This window comes from Anas platyrhynchos, chromosome 5 (assembly GCF_047663525.1).
Source record: "Anas platyrhynchos isolate ZD024472 breed Pekin duck chromosome 5, IASCAAS_PekinDuck_T2T, whole genome shotgun sequence".
Taxonomy (NCBI): domain Eukaryota; kingdom Metazoa; phylum Chordata; class Aves; order Anseriformes; family Anatidae; genus Anas; species Anas platyrhynchos.
This window is the reverse complement of record NC_092591.1, coordinates 45,791,113-45,813,055: the sequence shown is the minus strand read 5'-3', so window position 1 is coordinate 45,813,055 and position 21,943 is coordinate 45,791,113. Positions and strand designations below refer to the sequence as shown.

The 21,943-nt window shown below is 43.2% G+C and overlaps 1 long non-coding RNA gene across 1 annotated transcript in view; it reads left to right on the top strand.

The window, feature by feature from the left end:
* The window catches only part of LOC119717153 (uncharacterized), a 107,100-nt gene extending 88,350 nt beyond the window's left edge, over positions 1-18,750 (top strand). Inside the window, exon 4 of the long non-coding RNA XR_011809763.1 lies at positions 18,308-18,750. This is a non-coding gene — a long non-coding RNA (uncharacterized lncRNA). The remainder of the gene's footprint in view (positions 1-18,307) is intronic.
* The last annotated feature ends 3,193 nt before the right edge of the window (positions 18,751-21,943 follow it).

The window sequence follows — 21,943 nt, the reverse complement described above, 5'->3', positions numbered from 1 at the left end:
CTGGCAGGGCCGGGCCCAGGGGACGTGAGCGGCTGAGGAACAGGAACTCGAGCATGGCAAAGGCCCAACTGGAATCCCCCGCTGGAGAGCGGCCAGGGCACGTGCGAAGTCGCTGCTTCCCTGCTGGGTTTCTGATCGCCGTGTACTGGGGAGTCATTTCTGAAGAATTCTGCCTGCATCGGGCACCTTTAATATTTTGGCAAAAGGTTTTAGCTGGCACAGGGGAATGCTTCTTGCTTCAGGCTCTTCTCCGGAGGTGAGGCAATGAAAGAAGGATGTGCCCAAGACACTGCCATCATTCTTTTAAATGTAAATCAGGGCGTTTAATGTGTTTGCATGAAAGGTGCCCGTCTTGTAAATCAGGCATAAAGGGGTTGTTGAAGTGAAGCATTTTCTAGCAGTCTGGCTTTGAGATGAAACGGATAGTTGTAGCTAGACCTGCTTGCAGAAAAAATGGCAATACTTTCCAGGTCAGTTGCAGGTATTGGTCTCCTCTTATGGATGAAGAAGCAGGACAGAACTGTTACCGTGATGCATTCCTTCAGTAAGAGATATCTGTAAGACTGTGTGGAAGCCCTAGCAACTTACTGTTAGTTCTGCTTTGTAACCCGGTAGACACCCAAACAGTTCTCCTTACACTCCCAATCAGATATGCGTATAGGAGTCATAAGCTAGCTGCATACTCTTGGACAGACAGGTTATGATGGAGGTGTACCAAGTAGGTGTACTGATGGTAACACCCATTACTGATTTTTTTTTTTTTCCATTGATTAGCACATCAGCTATGCTTGGGAAATTCCATGAGGAAAAAAAAAAAAGATTTGTATAGAATTGTGCTCTCAGATTTTATTTGAAATCGGGAACTGAACCTGTGGTACCAGCAAGTGGTTGGAAATATGTCAGCCATGCTTCAGTCAACACTGCAGTAGCTTTGAACCAGCTTGGGGAGCACAGGCAAGTGAAAGGAGATATCAGTAATTTCAAGTAGAAACTGGATTCATTGTTTTCTTACCAGGCTCACTCATTAAGAGGAATATGTACTGAACTCAGAAGCTATTGACCTGAGGCACCTCTAGCATTTTAATAATAGCAGCTGTAGACAATCTAAGAAAGCTTTGTTTAATGTTTCTAAATATTAGTCTCTCTTCTTGGAAGCATATCTGATTATATCTAAAATATTTCTTAACCAAATAATATGAATAGTATTAACTGGAAGAAAAATCCAGTACAGTAAATCCCTGTATGTGAGACAGCGAATGATCTCACAAAGGAAAAAAAACAACACTTGTTTTCACCTCTGTACAGCACAAGTTCTCAAAAAGTCTTTACATAAAAGTCAGCCAAATTCAACTGAACGTATCTGTCAGAATTTGCTCTTGCTCTTAGCAATCTTTTCTCTTATTTTGTTACCTCCTGGACTCTGTAAACCACAATCTCTGAAGAAAAAGGTAGTGGAAAGTGCAGTTAGGGGCCTCTGGTCAGTTAAGAACAAAAGGCTATTAGAGGACCTGTCAGACATAATAGTTGGCTAATTGTCTCTCTGTCTCTCTCTCTCTGTCTCTCTCTCTCTCTCTCCTCTCTCTCTGTCTCTCTCTCTCTCTCTGTCTCTCTCTCGTGCGCGCTTGTTTTTTTTTTTTTTTTTTTTTTTTTTTTTTTTTTTTTTTTTTTTTTTTTTCCTGAAGGCTACCAGGGAGCATATGTGTGTCTCCTACTTCCTAAACCATCTGATTAAGGGTGTGTGTGTGCAGTGGGGAGGTCCTCACCAGCATAGAAATATTTCTACGTCACAGTCCAGACACTCCAGGTCTAAAAATAGTCCTGCCATCCACTGTGCTGTCGCATGTAGGTATGCTAAGAGGATGAATACACTATGAAAAGTCCACTTTTGTGGAACTCCACGTAATGTTCTGCTTTATGTCAAAATTCAGAAAAATCTGACAGGCTATAAAGTACAATTAAAACTAAGCACATCAGTAATAAGAAGCCACAAAGCATGCATAATCATGAGATAAATGACCTCAATGGACAGATGATGATGAGCCAAGGAGAAGCCAAGGTCAATTATCAGAACTTTTAATTTTAATGCTATAATTAATAATGAATATTTCAAGAAAGAATCTTTAAAGAATAATTGTATTCTGCTATTAAAACCTGTTAAACGTTAAACTTATGCAATTTATGCAAATTAATCTGATAAGAGGAGACAATTAAGGTTTATAATTAACAGATAAATACAAATGATCCAGTGATGAAGGTCTTGGTTTCTCCTCTGTCTTATGAGACAATGTAATTGATTTTTATAAATGCTAATTTATATGCACTGCTAACCATTAATACATTGAAGAGATCATTTATTAAATTAAAGATGAATAGTGGTGTATGCAAAGATAATACCTGAGTTTTCAACATCTTAAAGATAAAAAGGAAGCAGGAAGAAACCAAAGCTTTGAGTGTGATTTTCTCTTTTTTTTCCCAACAACCTTTGACATGCCAAGTGCGAGGAATAGGAAAAAAAGTTCAGTGGAGACAAACAACAGCCTTTGTTCAATAAGTCTTTACGTGACAGCAAGAAGGATTTTTGGCACAATCCTGGCCTTTTAACATTTGTTCTCATGGACTAGAAGTAATGCGTGTTCTTATTTTGTTTTGCCTTGCTGTGCTTTTTCTTTGTGTTCTCATACAAGAAGATGGCACGTTCACCTTGGAATGAAGCTGCTTGTTACAGGGTGGGGGAAGTTTTTGGGGGACCAGTGTGCTAACTTGGCATTCTGTTTCAAAAAGACGTCTCCTTTCTATCTGAGGAGTTACGTTGGCTGCATTTTCTTTTAAAAATTAATAACTTTGTAGAATGTAAGATGGCATTTTGCCAGCTCCTATAATTATAAGTATAGTAAGCCTCTCTCCTTCCTTACGGTTAAAGCTTTGTATTAGCTATAAAATGGGATGCATTCCATATATTATTTCTTGTATCCACCCTAAGAATTGTGATATCTTCTAGCTTTGTAAAGGCAGCTGCAAACACTAGTTACAATTATGTGTAGCTTTATCATTCATAGCTCTTCCCCCCTTTATTTATTTTTATTTTTTCTCAAGGGTGAGGTTGTTGGCTGAATGCAGCAGAGCAGGTTCTTGAAAGGCAGCTTCAGAAAGGTGGCTCCCCATGACCCAAAGAAAGTCCTAAAGGGTTGAGGAAGGGGGAATGAAGCAACCATGCTGCTATAGCAGATCTGATTACCTCTAAGACTAAACTTCAAGCAAGTATGGGAGACCTTTGCAAGATCTAAATATAATGACAGTATATTTTAATATATATATATATTTTTTTCTCTAGACTTCTATTCTTGGCACTGCATTCTGTGCTGAGCTGGGCTCTGTGGAACTGACTCAGAAGGTCAGTACTATGGGAGCTTCAAAAAGCACATACAGGGGCTATTGCAGGTGTAGGCAAAACCTGCACCTACTAATGCAATAATGCAATCAGTGAAAAAATCTGTGGTCTTTTATCAGGGACTGATGTTGCCTGCTGACTTCAGTGTGGTTTCGTGATCTAATTCCATACAGAATTTAACTTTTAAAAGATGCATTAATTTATTGCCCAAGTAGATGAGATACAGCTCAAGGTATTCTCCTTGACATTTTGCCTGTGCTGTCCTAAACAAGAATGGATCAGAGCAGTTATCTTTTTGTCTTCTCACACAGACACTCTTTTAACATAAATCATCTGGAGATATTGACCATAGATCAGAAATATAGCCCTCTGCTTCTAGATGTTCCTGTGTGATGCTTCTCCCACTTCTGGATTTCCTTGAACAACAAGCTGCCTTTAATATTCTTTTCAGAAACCTTTTGTATCACCTTTTTGTCCACACATTTGGCTACATAGGACTAAAAGCACGGTTAGGAGGAAAGTGCATCCAAGCTGGGCTCACCTGGGGCTGTCAGGGCTTCCTAACCCCCTGGTGCAGCTGGAGCAAGAGTGTAAAATGACCCAGGTCTCTGGGCTTTGAGTGGTGCTGGGTGCCAGAGCAGCCTGGCAGGATGATGGACTGCAGCCCTGGCAGAAACCCCTTGAGGCTCCTTCAGGGTTTCAGCAAGACTTTTGTTGCTGTTGCAGTCGTTCAGCATTTTCCAATGAAATCCTGCTTCACTGGGAAGTTGCAGACTGATTCAGTCTGCAAGACTCTGTAAAGGCCTGGTAAGCAAGTGTCTTGGGAATTTTTTTTTTTTTTTTGTACCAAGTCTTTAATGAGCCTTAATTTAATTAATAGATTTGTAGTGAAAGAACTCATTACCTTTGATTCTGGAGATGAAAGTCCAAATAGTCCCATAATATTTAGTTACATAGCAGATGCTGCCCTTGTATAAAAATGCAAGAACAGGGCTTTGGTACAAAAAGAGAAAAGGAGAAGCAATTTCAGGACGCTTCTGAACAGCGATCTACTCCCCCTCCTTGCCCTCCTAAAATGAAAAAAAAGACACTAGGTTCTTATTTATTTATTTATTTATTTATTTATTTTTATGTATCTATATTCAACTACAATCACTTATTTAAAAGCAGCCTCTAGAGTATGTAGCCTCTTCTGCAGACTGAGTACTCCCTGCAAACAATCATTAAGACCAAGCTGGGGCCAACTTACACTCCCTTGACCTGTCATAAGGAGATAGATTCCAGCTACCCTGAGGATATCTTTTCCATTTCTACACTGATGGAAATCATGTAGTAAGGACTGCTTTTAAAATTATTCTTCCTGGAAAAAAAATGCTACAACGTCATGTCCCTGACAAATGCACAGCCTGTTGAGTTCACGTAGTGAGTTGTTGGCTGCTTTGGAAGCCAGGAAATGTGTGTCCTTTGCTGCTCAGAAATATGCTGGGTGAAATGATAACAGTATGCTGTTCTGCATGAGCATGGGTCTGGGGATGTGCTAGAAAGAAACCAAATCTCTGACAAAATCCTTGCTTATACTCAGACCTCTTTATGAACCTTAGAGGTCCTTAGTAGTGTGTATGTATTTTTCTTGTAATATCTTTTTGCATTGATATCACCTAATATAGATGACTTGGTAGAATGAGTAGATGAGGAAGACTGCAGCCAAACCTCTTGACCTTCTGTGCACACCAGAAAGAATTTCAGGGCTGCTGCTTGCAAGAAATATTGTTTTAAAATCATTCTGAAACATTTGTATGGAAACAAAACCAAATCTTGGTGACAAAGTCATAAACAGCCTGGTGACAGAAAGGGCTGTTCACCTCTGGCAATGACACAACAGAGACACACTGGGACTGCTGGATGGGACACTTGAGGAATTTGCTGGTACAGAGCTGGCTTGTCCTAGCTGGGCATCTGCCTATCTCTGGCCATGAAGAGGCAGCGAGTCCTCAGTCCAGTCCCGGCTGCTCTGAGCACTGGCACATGGTGAATACCAACTGGGTGTTTCCTAAGAATGAGGAGGAGTACATCTTGAAGAGCCTTAAAGAAAAGGGGGAACTTTTAACGCTTAATTCTAGGATTATTTTTAGACGGTAAATAGAAAAAAAAAATCACTAGTGCTTTTTTTTTTTTTTTTTAATTCTCTGTACTTTTTTAATGACAATCATAATGAAAGCATTCTAATAATTTGTAAGTTATCTTCTGAACATGTTGGTTTCTTATTATACATATATTACACCTCAATAATCCTTTAGATGCTTTGTCAGTCTTTAGTTACGTTATGGGAATTAAGCTTAGAGGTGTTTAAATTTGGAAAGTGTTGACTTTTTGGAATTTATCATTACATGAAACTAATTTCAGAATTCTCCTTTGAAATTGGAAATCTATCTAAATGTTGTCAGAAAACCTTTGTTTGAAATCTCATGAAAATACTGGCAATTGTTTCACGTCATTTCAGCTTTATAGTTTACATAATCCATTTCGAGAAAACATCAGCCTTCTTCATTTCAGCCACCAGGAGACACTTGCTGTACAGAAGTGATAAGGTGCTTTAGCTAATAAAAAGCAAAAGCTTCCCAGAACGATTTGGAAAATAAAATACAGCTGACAGTGTTGCAGTTGTTAAAATGGGCCATGTTTGAGCTGCAGAATATTTCAAGTTGGAGACAACCTGTGGAGGTCATTTAGGTCCCACACGCTGCCCCAAGCAGGGCTGCCATCACAGCTGGCTCAGGTTGCTCAGCCTGTGCAGGTCAGGTGTGAACCTCTCTACAGAGATCCCACAGCCTTTCCCAATGTGCTACTATTCCCATTGCCTTTTTTTCCCTTGTACCCAACTGATGCTTCTCTCGATGCAGCTTGTGACCCTTGTCCTAGGCCAGCCACTGGGTATCTCTGTGAAGTGTTTGGCTCTGTTTTTTTCAAGCTGTTGTAGGTGGTGGGAGCAGCCAGAGTCACTAGAGACCACTGCAGCAGGGACAAATGTCAACTTACACTCCTTAAGCTTAACAAATGGGAACAGCATTTTAGAATAACATTTTAAATGAGATTTTCAATTCTGAAAGTAATCCTTACTTTTTAATTTACTAATAAAAGATTGAATGGAATCTCAGAATTTCTGAAATTTTCTTTGGATTGAGAATAAGAATTTAAAAACCTCATCCCTAGATATGGGGAAGGCGGACTTCAGGCTGCTCGGGGAACTAGTCAGCAAGGTCCCCTGGGAAGCTGCTCTTGAAGGCCTTGATGTCCACCAGTGCTGGTCACTCTTTAAGCGATGCCTCCTAGAAGCACAAGATCAGGCAATTCCTAAATATCGCAAGTCAGGCAGGCGGGGCAGGAGGCCGTCGTGGCTGACCAGGAACATTCTTATGGAGATTAGGCGGAAACAGAGAGTGTTTCGCTACTGGAAGGAGGGCCAGGTGACATGGAAAGAATACAGGGATGCTGCTCGTGTCTGTAGGAAGAAAATTCGTGTGGCTAAAGCACACCTAGAGTTGAAGCTGGCTGTGTCTGTGAGAGAAAATAAAAAGGGTTTTTTTAGATATGTGAATGGAAAAAGGAGAACTAAAGAATACATAGGGCCGCTCCTTGACAGGGAAGGTCTTCTCACAGACGATGACATAGGCAAAGCAGAGACGCTTAACGCCTTCTTTGCCTCTGTCTTCAATGCCGATGATGGGCTTCGGGACCCAGGGTGCCCCGAGCTGGAGGACCGGGACGGTGGGGATGACAAACTCCCAACCGACCCTGAACGTGTGCGGGATCTGCTACTCCACCTGGATCCCTACAAGTCCATGGGTCCGGATGGGATTCATCCCCGGGTGCTGAAGGAGCTGGCGGACGTCATCGCGGAACCTCTCTCAATTATTTTTCAACGATCCTGGGAGTCTGGAGAGGTCCCGGTAGACTGGAAGCTGGCAAATGTTGTGCCGATTTTCAAGAAGGGTCAGAAAGAAGACCCTAGCAATTACAGGCCTGTCAGTCTCACATCAGTGCCTGGTAAAATCATGGAGAAGATGGTTCTCGAACGTATTGAGGCGCACCTGGGGGACAAAGCAGTCATTGGTCCCAGCCAGCATGGGTTTGTGAAGGGTAGGTCCTGCCTAACTAACCTGATTTCCTTTTATGATAAGATCACCCGTATGGTAGACCAAGGGAAACCAGCTGATGTGATTTTTTTGGACTTCAGCAAGGCTTTTGACACGGTTTCCCATAGGATCCTACTGGACAAAATGTCCAGCATACAGCTAAATAAAAACATCATACGATGGGTGAGCAATTGGCTAACGGGCAGGGCCCAAAGGGTTATGGTGAATGGGGCTGCGTCAGGCTGGCGGGCGGTCACCAGTGGGGTCCCTCAAGGCTCCATTTTAGGGCCGGTACTTTTCAATATTTTTATAAATGATCTGGATGTAGGAATAGAAGGCATTTTGAGCAAGTTTGCTGATGACACCAAACTTGGAGGAGTTGTGGACTCGAATGAGGGTGGAAAGGCCTTGCAGAGGGATCTGGATAGGTTGGAGAGCTGGGCGATCGCCAACCGCATGAAGTTCAATAAGAGCAAGTGCCGGGTCCTGCACCTGGGACGGGGAAACCCTGGCTGCACGTACAGACTGGGCGATGAGACGCTGGAGAGCAGCCTAGAAGAGAGGGATCTGGGGGTCGTGGTAGACAACAAGTTGAATATGAGCCGGCAGTGTGCCCTGGCAGCCAGGAGGGCCAACCGTGTCCTGGGGTGCATCAAGCACGGCATCGCTAGTAGGTCAAGGGAGGTGATTGTCCCGCTCTACTCTGCGCTGGTGCGGCCTCACCTCGAGTACTGTGTGCAGTTCTGGGCACCACAGTATAAAAAGGACATGAAACTGTTGGAGAGTGTCCAGAGGAGGGCTACGAAGATGGTGAAAGGCCTGGAGGGGAAGACGTACGAGGAACGGCTGAGGGCACTGGGCCTGTTCAGCCTGGAGAAGAGGAGGCTAAGGGGAGACCTCATCGCAGTCTACAACTTCCTCGTAAGGGGGTGTCGAGAGGCAGGAGACCTTTTCTCCATTAACACCAGCGACAGGACCCGCGGGAATGGAGTTAAGCTGAGGCAGGGGAAGTTTAGGCTGGACATCAGGAAGGGGTTCTTCACAGAGAGAGTGGTTGCACACTGGAACAGGCTCCCCAGGGAAGTGGTCACTGCACCGAGCCTGACTGAATTTAAGAAGAGATTGGACTGTGCACTTAGTCACATGGTCTGAACTTGGGTAGACCTGTGCGGTGTCAAGAGCTGGACTTGATGATCCTTAAGGGTCCCTTCCAACTCAGGATATTCTAAATATTTTGGGAAACTTTCCATTTGTATGTCTGAAAAAAAAATATATTCTTATATTGTAGTCATGGTAGGTGCACATTGTTTTTCTGCTAAGGGTGACAAGTGAGTGCAGGGCATCCTATTTCTCTGTAGGAGAAAGTTAGGGAGTGAGGAAAAATATAATATCTTTACCCAACAGATTGCTTTTGCTTAGAAGAAGCTGATGTAAGTTTTACCAGTGTTTTCAATGAACTTCAGAAAGGCCTCTTAGCTTTTGGAATAAATATTATGAACTACTGATTTAAAGAGGATTTTTAAAATTTATTTTATTCTCAAATTTTTAATTTTTAACTTTAAAGATTTAAAGGACATTGAAAGATATTCTTGTGTGACACAGAAAAGTGGAAAAAATGTCTGCTGTCAGTGTAATAACACTTGTGGTACTGAATACTTTGGATAATGGAGGATCTTCAGTGCACATTTACATTCATCTCTGTTTCTGTGTGAGCATTGTTTTTGCTATGGTGAGATTTTGTTCTCTTTTTGACATGAATGCACCAGTTTATTCACCTTTAAGCAATTTTGTTGAGCTGCACTGCAGGTTTGACTGACTTGTTGCTCCTGCAGTATGGCTGTAAATCACTGTGCAGTGATACTGAAGGCATGTCAGCCACAGAGGGCACAAATTCTACTCTGAGGATGGGGAAGAGGAGTTGCCTTCAATTGGCCCATCCCCTAAATCTGAGCATGGCCTTAGCTGGAAGGCCGTGTACATGTGAGGGTGGAAGTTCTGTTCCCTTCTTCCAGTTTATTACTTGTGTAGCAGGTTCACAAATGCTAAATGTTCACTTGTTAAAAAATTTACCCGCTACAGCATTGCATAATTTGGAATTTCACTGGAAGTCCTAAATGTCCCATTAATAGCATTGAGTTCACCCCTACAAAAAATAATGCGACCTTCAGAATGGAGATGTGAATGGAAATCCCTGAGACCAGCTTGAGTCACACGGGCAGTAAAAAGAATATTGGACGTGTTCCTAGAGATTTGTGAATCTGGCACCTGTGATACGATCCAAGGCCTTAGTAGTTTTGTGAGTGAACCAGATAGCCTGTTTTAAAGAAATAAGTGTCTGGAGAGAAAAAAATGCTCAATAAGTGATTAATATTGAACTAATTAGTAACTTAGCAGGGGTTTGATGTTACATTCTTGCACTTTGCAGGGGAAAGAAATAAAGTTGACTTCTCATCTAATCTACTCAACAACAACACTTTCTCACTTAAGATTGAGCATTGGTTTCATGTGTTGGTTGTTTACTGTTTGCTTTCAGCTACTCAAAACTCAGGTGTTTTTATTGTGTTTGAGTAGGAAAGAAACAGTGATGTGGTAGAGCTCTTGACAAATATTTGAAAAAGAGTAACTTTAAGTTTCAAAGTGTAAAATGTTGAAAACACTACATTTCCTCTTATTTATTCTTCTTTCCTACAACTAGATGACCAGCAAACTTGCAGAAATGTCTGTGGTTCTAGTTGCCTCTCACTGCCACTGTTGTCATTCAAACAAATGGCCTTTGCCATGGACTGGGAACAACAAGGATAGAATATGTGGAAGTGCAAATTTGTATTTGTATGATGAAATTAGGACTGAATTTGATGTTCAAATGTAGCTTTTGGACAGAACTCTGACTTCCTTGCGTATAGAAGCAGATCCCACCATCTGGTCCTGCCCCACCTTCCCCCGAGGTATGCAGGTCTCTGAACCAACAGCGCTGTGCTGTGTGCCTTTACAGGCAGTGTCTAAACCAAACACTTAGTACCTTAATATGATTGGCCTATGCATATTCCGTTCCCAATTTCCGCAAGATGCACGTTCCTTAATGATGTGTTTTTTCATTGATACACAACCTACTGACTTTCTTCTGGGTAAATTTTAATTAAGTTGTTTGATAGCCAGAACTATTTAGCTTTAAGTAATTGAGCAGATGATTGGATTCTTTAACCTTTTAAGAATCCTATTCTTTTCAACAACAGACTTAAATCCTTTCTCTTCATATAGTCCAGAGACGTGTTTCTTAAAAAAAAAAAAGAAAAAAAAAGAAAAAAAAAAGAAAAAAAGTCTATGGAACACATTACTAATAGTCACCAGGTGTGGAACATGAGGTGAGGGCTTGATTCTTTTAGGTATCTGTAGGCACTTACAGGATTAATATCACATTATAAAGAATCAGTATTGGTCTTTAAGTTTTCAGCCTGTCATTTTAGAATGCCTAAAACAAATGAAAACAAGACAAGGAAACCTCTAAGTGGGAGAAGTTAGAGGCCTATCTTTTGGCTCGGCAGATGCAAAGGCTTGTTTCCCACCAGGAATAAATGGCTTGGTTTAACATGCTCTACGTTTCTTTTTCCGCTTTTCACAAGGAAAAGTATTGTGCTCGAATGGTGGCATTAGGCCCGTGGCTCGATGGTGATATGTAGCATGTGTTTTGCATTTTCTGAAGTCCTGAGTATATGCTGAGGTCCTGAAGGAATCCAACGTATCCCTTCTGTGCCTGTCTGCAGAAACTCAGAAAGAAAGCAGAAAAGCATTTAGGAACTGGAAGACTGAAGAATCTGAAGCTCATTAATCAGTCAGGACTGATTATTTTATTTTAATATAGGGAAAGGAAATAAAATTAGAGATTGGGAGAAATTATATATATATATATATTTAGCAAAATATGTCTACTTCTTTATAGCAAAGGGAGCGGTTGGTTGTTTTTCAGTTCTGCTTTTTCTCCTGGAAGAGAAGTACTTTGTGTATCGGGCTTACACTTGAGGGGAATTTTTGTCATAATGCATTAATTCTTATCTAAAATCAAAGTACTATGCTTGATTTTATGTGTAATGCTTTTCTCTTAATATTCTATGTGTGGTTTCACTCACCCAAAGAGCTGGAGAGCAGTCTGGAGGAGGAAGTGGTAAGAATGTAGCTTATGAGCACCTAGGATTTCTATTAATTGGATTCTCCTTTCCCTTTCCCTCTTTAATGAGCTGGAGCCAGGCTTGGGTTGGGGAAAATGTTTGAAAATTAACTCTGTGGACTTTGCTTCTAAGATGTGCTTCCTGTATCCCGGTGCTGGCACCCCTGTGTGTAGGTACAGACTGCAGGTCCATCTCCACAGTCACCAGGAACTGGCAGTTGCTACCCACGGACTGCTATACTGGAGGACTTTTACTGGAAAAGTTTATGAATGGGTTGAAATGACTGAGATGCCATTTTCCTCAGGTGCCAACAGCACAATGACATGCTTTACACATTGGATCCTGACTAAAGAGACCTCTCATTAATGAGCTTGTTAGAGTGATATATTTCTTCTGTGCTAAAACAGAGGTGATAAATTTGTGTGAGGATATGGCAGTAACAAAAGTGTTACTTTGAGAAATTCCTATTGACAACTAATTTGTTTAAAAATTGCACTACTCACTGTGTTGCACAGGGATTCTTACTATGTTTTTAAGGGGCTTGAATGTTCAGTGAGAAACATGATCAGTTCCTTACCTCTGTGTTATATGCAGCAGGTTAGAATCCTAATGTGGATGAAACAACCCAGGACTTTCTGGAAAAGCCAGAGCTCAGTCTTCATTTCAGCTGAGAGGCGCATGAAAAAGCAGGAATAGTTACACAGAATATTTATTATTCAATATTTATTATTCAATACCCACTTATGTGCAGTCTGTTAATCATCTCTCAGATCCTCCTCCACTGTTTCTGAACTGATCTGAACACCTTTGTAGTCTGTGCTGAACCTTCTTTAGCTCCCTTCCCCGACTCGAGGTTTCTAGCCCTCCCAAATCCTGAGCCACTTTTTTGGCTGGAGACACTGCTTATGCTCAGTTGTCAGCTGGGAGGAGATCTGGGGACGATTTGTAGAGTTTGCATTGCAAGTGCTGCTTCTGGAGGTAGCATACTTGTAAGTGATGCTATCCTCGTACTGCAGCACTACCTGCTGCAGTCCTATGGTACCTGTGCATCTGCAGAAGGACTGTGCCTTGCAGGATACCTTGTGACCAGGGGTGAGAAGTGGACACAGCTGTTATGTCTGTCATCCTGGGGGAAATGTGCCTGAGGGGCTCAAAACGATCACAAGTTCCTGACGTAGGAATTTCCCTTCAGAAAATAAAGCTTAGTTGAAAACTGAGGTGAAGACTGAGACACATAGGAAATGAAAGGCACTCAAAGATGGGAATTAGGGACGCCAAGGTCCCATTTTGGGTTTCAGACTGAAAATCCATTTTCCTGTGCTGTTTACAAAGCTTGGGAAGCACTTTAGTGCTTGAGGCATCAAATCTGCTGAGCTAGCTATTGGAAGGCATATCATAAACAAACAGTATTTCTGTATGTTCTGTAGGGCAGCAGTGCTGTTTGCCACAAGCTGTTCTTCCAGCCAGCACTGCCACTTTGTCGGTTTGTTTTCTGCTGGTAGGTTGCTAAAAGAGGCTCAGAACAAATAGCTGTTGTGCAGGGAGCACTGCAACGGATGAGGGGAACAAATCTGTTTCGCCGTTTCTGTAAATGGTAATGAGTTCAGCTAGATAATGCTTTAGTTTTTAATTCAGATGCGCTGTTATACGCTGGTTCCCTGAGCACTGCTTGTACAAATTTTATCTGTCTTGGTAATAAAACAGGCAGTAAAACGGGTGTTCTACTTGCTAAATTGCTGCAACTGCAGCTGTAACAAGTGAATTGCAGCAGGTACCAACAGCGATGCACCCTGGCGTGGCTACCCAGGCTTTATGGCTCTCCTACACAGAGGCAAGGTGCCAGAGAGCCAGTGGTTGTACCTCATTCCACTGACTGCATGGGAAACACCAGATACGTTCCTGTTACCTAAAATAGAAGTACAATAAAGTAGTTAAAAGGATTATAGAGATTTGGCAGCAAAATCACATGTCTTGACAAATCTTTATCCATCCCTCCATAAGCATAATTTCAAATGGAAGGTTGGATTCCGTCATGCTCAGATTAATCCTGGAAATGTCATCATCCTCCTTGATTAGCTTTTTGTGCTGCAAGACCTCAACTTTAGAAGTAAATCAAGGTAAAGAGCACCGGGATACAATTCCCAAGTCTGCCTTAATGTTGACAGAATATTTGAACCAGTGTTCCTGTTAGCTGTGGATATCTCAAAGCATAATTGTCCAGCCCAACGTGTCAGTGGCCTTGATAAACTGCAGAATTGCAGAACTAGAAGCACCCTGTGAAATTCTGTAGTCCTTTCTCATCTCCTAAGAGAATGCAGGTGACTTTTATTAACTTTTTTTTTTTTTTCCTCCTGGAAATTTATTCTGTGAAAATAATGTCTTGGTCATTACAGATTCTAATTGCAAATTTTAATTCTGATTTAATTAAATCTTTCTGGAGGGGGGAAGAGGCAAGAGAAATGAGTTTTCACTTGCAGTGGTGTGGTGGTTTCAGCCTTCAGGCAGGGAAAGGAAGCTGCAGGCTCCAGCCCTGGCCCAGCAAGTAAATCTCTGGTTCTCCTCATAGCTGATGGGAGGATGCTGTGCACTGGCATCATCCTTGCGGTGCTATTGCAGTGTGGCTCTTACAGGCAGGAACCATGCCTGCTTTCAGGCATGAAAAGCTGGAGGGTTTTTTGGCTTGCAGAGTTATTGTCACAGCATTGGAAAGGGTCAGCCCTGGCCCTGCAAGCTGCCGATTCTCCAGGGCGCTTGAATATCACAGAATCACAGAATTTCTAGGTTGGAAGAGACCTCAAGATCATAGAGTCCAACCTCTGACCTAACGCTAACAGTCCCCAAACAGCCACCCAAACACGTCTGCCTCTATGAGGAGAGGGTGACCAGCTCCATCAGCATGGGGCTGGCTGTGCAGGCTGGAGAGTGACTGGAAAGTGATGTACAGGTGTCTGCAGGGCTCGGGCAGTGAGAAGGCCATGGGCGGTGACATTTATGTCCACCAACGTCAAATCGAATGCACTGGGTGGGTAAGGAATGAGAAGTAGCCTTGCGTCTTCTCCACTCTTCTCACTTCCCTCTCATTGTGGAGGTTGCTCTCTATTTCTGTTGCATTGTTTCAAGTGTGTTTAGTATTCTCCATTTTGAACTGAATGAAAAATTAAATTCAGCCCACAATGATATATCTATATATTTAATTTCAGCAAGAAAAGAGAGGCTTTATTTTTTTATTATTTTTTCCTTGGTATATAATAATTCCTCCCCTACTCCCTACTTTCCCTCTCTCTTATGCTTGCTTGATGAACTTACAAGGTAGTTCTGTGTACATAAATATGAAGTATATGCAGCTCCATTTGCTGTTAGCTGGAATGCCTGCACCTCTGGATTACAGGTTTGTAGCTATCACAGGCTGTGGTTATGCTCAAACAGTCACTGAATGCATCTCACACTGAGACTTCACAGCTGTTCCTCAGTTTCCCTACCCATAAAATGAATCACAGAATATTTGGAAGGGGCCCACAAGGAGCATCAAGTCCAACTCCTGGATCCACACAGGACCACCCCAAAACCAGACCCTATGTCTGAGAGCGTTGTCCAAATGCTTCTTGCACTCTGGCAGTGACTCTTGGTGCTGTGACCACAGGGCCTGTTCTGGTGCCCAACCACCTTCTCGGTGCAGAACCTTTTCCTAGCACCCAGAGTGAAGACAAAATATCATAGAGATAGGAAAGCATTTTTGACAGCTACAGGTAGAAAGCACTAACAAATAACAGCATTTCCTACCATTATTTTTTCTGCTTACTGAATCAGAAGGACTGGTTTTCAACCCCGTTACCTGTCCTTTATTCATCCTGAGACATAGCTCAGCCATTCTAGGCTGAGAATGAAAGAGGCATGTACAACATCCTGTTTAAAGCACTTTCATAAACATATGAAAAATAATGTTGAAAATGATTAAAATGAAGGACACACATTGCACACCTGACTGCCAGGTCAAGGCCAGAGCTAGTGGAAACTTTAACATAAATATTAATACAGCAGGCACTTTAATTAGCTGTGCCCTTCAATCACTGGTTGTTTGGCCCCTTGGTATCCATCTTGAGCCTTCATAGAATAGGATGACCCCTGCTTGTCAAGTCAGATTTCATTCAATTTATCTAATTACTTTTGGGATCATTTTAATACATGCTCCACAGAGTGCTAAGATTGCCCAGCTCTGGCTCCTTTCCTGAACTCAAATCTGTAATACAGGATACAAAATGCACATCAGAACTTCATCTTAACATATGCATAGCCCACTTCAGATTGCAGCTCTTAATGATTCCTTGTTTCCATTCAATGGAAATAGCTGGGAGCAACCAGACTTCATTTTTCTCCTGTTAATGCTTTGTCTTTATTTCATTCTCCCTTCCTCCAAGACTGCTTTTGCCCCAGAGTTAACCAATGCAGAACTGGAAAACTGTCAGAGAGCATAGCACTGAAGGGGAACCTTTAGGGAGGTGCTGGTACTGGGGAAAATCTGGCTCTGCCATGTGGCAATGATTCCTGCATGGGTAAGCTGCAGTCACAGTCCAATTGATGTTTTTTTCCAGCTAATAGATGCCTCTCTGTTTTGTAGTAGCAATGTATACCTGTATGTAGTATATCCTGATTTGAGATAATTTTTTTTTCTTAGCTCCCATTTGCAAATTCCTTAGTAGTAGTCCACAAACCTCAAGTGCTCTGCAAATCACATTGAGAGTCTGATATCCAATAAAGTTAAATGCTAGGACCACATGAAACCTTCAGATTTAAAACACGGTTCTCTGATTTAGTCTTGGATTGAAAGTACACCCAAACACCCCTGACTTTAATGCACTTGACAGATCCACCTGTGTCTACTTTCTCATCTCCCTCCTTAAATGAAGTTAGTGTTTTTTAAGATAGGTGTAGTGTGACCAAAGTGGGAGGTGAAAGGGAGAAGCGCCCAAAGGTAAATGAGTCAGATTCACAAAAAGGGTTAAAAAAATAAACCTTTAAGAGCAATGAGTGATGCCTTGTGATATGCAACTTTTCTTTTTTAATCCAAAAGCTCTTGTTTCTAAAAATACCTAGTATTGGAAGGAGAACAATTTGCTTGCTATGAGGGGAAGCAGGCCAGCTGCTTAACAGGACACGGCAATTCTAAACAGTCCTCATCAGGAGGGGAAGCACAACATGCTGCTCAGCTGAAGTTCAAGGGCAATTTAGAGAGATGGAAAATATCTATTACTCCAAAGTGAACTTGGCCAAATTATAAGGGATTATACCTTGACTGCATGGAAAAAAAACTCAGTAAGTTACTGGAATTTACTGGCTCTGAGTTGCTGGAAGTTCATAGCTTTTGTTCCTGGTTCCTTTATTTCATGTTTCAGAGGGTTCATGTGAAACGTGAGGCTTACAGCTGCACTGAGTGGTATCACTCATTGGGATGCTGGGTTTGCTCTGGCCAATTAAATAACCAAAGTCACTTCCTGCAGAAGTTTCTTTATCTTGTTACAGGTCTGTGTAATTAATTACCTTCACATCTCTGGGTACTATGATTGCAGTCATATGATTTATAGTAGTTAAGAGGAAACAGAAGTATTTAATATATTTATTGCTCCCTCCCCACAAAAGTTTTTATTTTTTTGCCTCCTTTCCCCTCATTTCCCAGTCCCCTGCCCCAGTTGTGTGCGCACATACATGCACACATAGCATAACCTCAGATCTCTACACTTATTTTATTAACAGGATATAGCTCTGGAAGGGTGGTTGAATGTGCAGAAACTGGAATTCAAATATGATTTCCTACAAGTCAGGCACAGGCATCTGCAAAAAGTATGAACTGTCATCTGAAAAACCTCTGGCAACAAAGCTAGTGAGCATCTCACTTAAGCATAGTACTTTCAGTTTCTTTTGATACTTTTTATGACCTTAATGCCTTTCTTAATACTTTAGTGGAGTGGAAGAAGCTTATATTGAGAATAACATCAAGGGACAAGCCTACAAACTATCTTCAAGTCTTCTTGAATCCTAGTTATACAGGGTGCATTTCTGCAATGATGTTGCTATATTTATATTGTGATATTTAGGTTGGCTTTTAAGAGTGAGTATTTCTATATGCATTTACTGAACGCAGTGCTCAGAACATATTTGAATATATGCATATTTCTGCATGAACATTTTTTAAGCCACATTTGCACCACATTTGCTGCAGTAGTTCTGATACTGCATTCTGAGCTGAGGCTCTTGTCTGTTATGTGAACAGCCAGGGAGACTCAGCTTCCCTTCTCTGTTGAGTTCGATGCTGCCTAGCTTTAACGTTTTCAGTACTCAATAGCGTCCCCCAGGCTCCTGTATTTTGAGAGGGATTGCACTCCCCTTACATCATATGGGAATCCCAGTTTTCTGTCTCAAGGGTGAATGGTGTAAGGCACTTGTAAATCATTGCAGGTTGTCGTTGTTGTCCATTGCCATGTAAATTAAGGCCATGCAAGTACCTTCTACCGTTTCTTCTTCCCTTTCATTTGTTGTCTGGTTTCTACCAAATATTAACATATTTGGTGAAATGCCTTAAAACAACATTACTTTCTAATTAACAACTTTTTTTTTTTTTTTCTCTCTAGGTCTGCCAGTAGCTGACAGAGTAGAAAGGTGTGCCTCTCTCTCTTTTTTGTATAGAGTTAGAGGCAAGCCTGATATCCAGCCAAGATGGACAAAGGAGAAGGACAAGGACAAAGCCTGAGAGGAAGACTATGAGCCTTCAGCACGAGAGACCCCCAGAGGGACCACCGGGGACTGATATGCATGTGCCAGTGGGAGGGTTCAGAATCCGGGAACTAATTATAATAACACTGCCTTTTCTAGAAGTAGTAATGAACATGTATTAGCCTAGGAGCAGAAAAAGCTGCCGCCTGATGTAACGTGTGTGTGTGTTGGAGGAGCCCAGACTCCCCGCGCACCCAGCGCTCTTTACTTGCCTTTTATTAACCCCATAAATAAATCTCATAAAGCTAAGTTGACTCGGAATTTATAACAGTATGACGAAAAGTGTTGCACTCCAAGTTGGGAAGGGGAGAGGAAAATGCTCATGTATACGTGAGAATTGTACTCAGACAGCTGATTACACCTTTGCATACACCTTTTAAGGGAAAACTTTAAACCCGAGAAGCAACAGGCAGTTTTCTACGTTTCTTCATATGATAACGTGATATATGATATAGGTATGATATCAAAGGATGATATCATACCTGTAGTCTGCTGCAGGCTGAAAACTAGCCTGTGCCTCAGGTACCGCTTTATGCCTTTGCTTTTGCTACTACATCCCCGTAAGCCTTCAAAAGAGAAATGAAATCATCCTACCAGAAGAAACACCGTCCACAAGACACTTGAGTTTTTAGGGCCTGAATTCTCACTGAAACCAAAGGCAGGGATCTTACTGACCTGAGGAAAGAGGCTTTAATCTCTCCTGGCTTATTTACTCCTGAAGGAGCGTGAAAGAGATGCGTGTCCTTGTATGTGAAGAGGAGGTGAAGGAACAGCTAGTGCAAGGAACACACAAATCCCTTGCGCCAGACTAATAGGTGGCTGGCTCTGAGCTGGGAGACTGCAACAGAAACACAGAACTATCTAGGTTGGAAGAGACCTCCAAGATCATCGAGTCCAACCTCTGACCTAACACTAACCAGTCCTCCACTAAACCATATCACTGAGCTCTACATCTAAATGTCTTTTAAAGACACCCAGGGATGGTGACTCCACCACTTCCCTGAGCAGCCTGTTCCAATGTCTAACAACCCTTTCGGTAAAGAAGTTCTTCCTAAGATCCAACCTAAAACTCCCCTGGGGCAACTTTAGCCCATTCCCCCTCGTCCTGTCACCAGGCACGTGGGAGAACAGGCCAACCCCCACCTCGCTACAGCCTCCTTTAAGGTACCTGTAGAGAGCAATAAGGTCGCCCCGAGCCTCCTCTTCTCCAGGAGGAACAAGCGGCTCCCTCAGCTGCTCCTCGTGGGACTTGTTCTCCAGACCCCTCACCAGCTTCATTGCCCTTCTCTGGACTCGCTCAAGCACCTCGATGTCCTTCTTGTAGCGAGGGGCCCAAAACTGAACACAGTACTCGAGGTGCGGTCTCACCAGAGATGAGTACAGGGGGACAATCACTTCCCTAGCCCTGCTGGCCACACTGCTTCTTATACAAGCCAGGATGCCGTTGGCTTTCTTGGCCACCTGAGCACGCTGCTGGCTCATATTCAGCTGACTATCCACCAATACTGCCAGGTCCTTCTCTGCCAGGCAGCTTTCCAACCATTCCTCTCCCAGTCTGTAGCTCTGCTTGGGGTTATTGCACCCAGGTGCAGGACCCGGCACTTGGCCTTGTTGAACTTCATGCAGTTGACCTCAGCCCATCGGTCCAGCCTATCCAGATCCTCCTGCAGAGCCTTCCTACCCTTGAGCAGATTGACACACGCACCTAACTTGGTGTCATCTGCGAACTTACTGAGGGTACACTCAATGCCTTCATCCAGATTATCAATGAAGATATTAAAGAGGACCAGCCCCAGCACCGAGCCCTGGGGAATGCCACTGGTGACTGGCCTCCAACTGGATTTGACTCCATTCACCACGACTCTTTGGGCCCGGCTATCCAGCCAGTTTCTAACTCAATGAAGCATACGCCAGTCCAAGCCAAGAGCAGCCAGTTTCTTGAGGAGAATGCTGTGGGAGATGGTGTCAAAAGCCTTGCTGAAGTCAAGGTAGACCACATCCACAGCCTTTCCCTCATCCACCAAGCGCATCACTTTGTCATAGAAGGAGATCAGGTTCGTCAAGCAGGACCTGCCTTTCATAAACCCATGCTGACTAGGCCTGATCGCCTGCTTGCCCTGCAAGTGCTGCGTGATGACTCTCAAGATAATCTGCTCCATGAGCTTCCCTGGCACTGAGGTCAAACTGACAGGCCTATAGTTTCCTGGGTCTGCCCTCCAGCCCTTCATGTAGATGGGCGTCATGTTTGCTAGCCACCAGTCAACTGGGACATCCCCCGATAGCCAGGACTGCAGATAAATGATGGAAAGCGGCTTGGCCAGCTCCTCTGCCAGTTCTCTCAGTACCCTTGGGTGGATCCCATCCGGCCCCATCGACTTGCGCACATCCAAGTGCCATAGCAGGTCGCTAACCATTTATTCGTGGACAGTGAGGGCCACATCCTGCTCTCCATCCCCTTCCGCCAGCTCAGGGTACTGGGTATCCGGAGAACAACCAGTATTACCGCTAAAGACTGAGGCAAAGAAGGCATTAAGCACCTCTGCCTTTTCCTCATCTTTTGTAACAAGGTTTCCCCCCGCATCCAGTAAAGGATGGAGATTCTCCTTAATCCTCCGTTTTGCATTGATATATTTGTAAAAAGATTTTTTGTTGTCTTTAACGGCAGCAGCCAGGTTGAGCTCCAGATGAGCTTAGGCCTTTTTAATTTTGTCCCTGCACAGCCTCGTAACATCCTTATAGTCCTCCTCAGTGTCCCGCCCTTTTTTCCAAAGATTGTAAACCCTCTCTTTTCTCCTAAGCTCAGGCTGCAACTCTCTGTTGAGCCAGGCCGTTCTTCTTCCACACCGGCTCATCTTTGGGCACGTGGGGACAGACCGCTCCTGCGCCATTAAGATTTCCCTCTTGAAGAGCGCCCAGCCTTCCTGGACTCCTCTGCCCTTCAGAACCGCCTCCCAAGGGACTCTACCAACCAGTGTCCTGAGCAGCTCAAAGTCAGCCCTCTGGAAGTCCAATACAGCGGTTTTACTGGTCCCCTTCCTGGCCTCGCCAAGAATAGAGAACTCCACCATTTCGTGGTCACTCTGCCCAAGACAGCTTCCGACCACCACATCTCCCACCAGTCCTTCTCTGTTTGTGAAGAGAAGGTCTAGCGGGGCGCCACCCCTGGTAGGCTCACTAACCAGCTGCATCAGGAAACTACCTTCCACAGAAACCTCCTAGACTGCTTTACCTGGGCTGTGTTGTGCTTCCAGGATATGTCAGGGAAGTTGAAGTCCCCCACAAGAACAAGCACGGATGATTTTGCAACTTCTGTCAGTTGCCTGTAGAACTCCTCATCCGTCTCCTCATCCTGGTTCGGCGGTCTGTAACAGACCCCGACCAGGACGCTAGCCTTGTTGGCCTTCCCGCTGATCCTACCCCAAAGGGACTCAACCTTGCCATTCCCAGCCTCGAGTTCCACAACATTGAAAGACTCTCTAATATAGAGAGCCACA